This window comes from Cuculus canorus, chromosome 1 (genome assembly GCF_017976375.1).
Source record: "Cuculus canorus isolate bCucCan1 chromosome 1, bCucCan1.pri, whole genome shotgun sequence".
Taxonomy (NCBI): domain Eukaryota; kingdom Metazoa; phylum Chordata; class Aves; order Cuculiformes; family Cuculidae; genus Cuculus; species Cuculus canorus.
In genome coordinates, this window is record NC_071401.1 from 45,802,047 (window position 1) to 45,802,433 (window position 387).

Sequence of the window (387 nt, forward strand, 5' to 3'; positions counted from 1 at the left end):
GTTTCTGACACAAGCCAGGATGCTGTCGGCCCTCTTGGCCACCTGGGCACACAGGTGGCTGCTGCTCAGCCGCTGTTGACAGCACCCCCGGGTCCTTCTCCCCCGGGCGGTTCCCCACCCGCTCTCCCCCGAGCCCGGGCCGCTCTATGGATTGCTCTGTCCCACGTGCGGGACTCGCGGAACGCAGCGCATCCCCCCTGCACTTCCCCCTCCCGCCAGCAGAGGCCGCTGCACGCGCACGTCCGGCGAGAGCTGCCGCTCCTCCCCTCCGCACGGGGGCGCCGCGGCGGTCCCGCACCACCACAACGGCGAAAGAGACTACACTACCCAGAATGCATCGCGGAACCAACCGGAAATAAGTCCCGGCAGCGCCTGCGCGATGCGGCC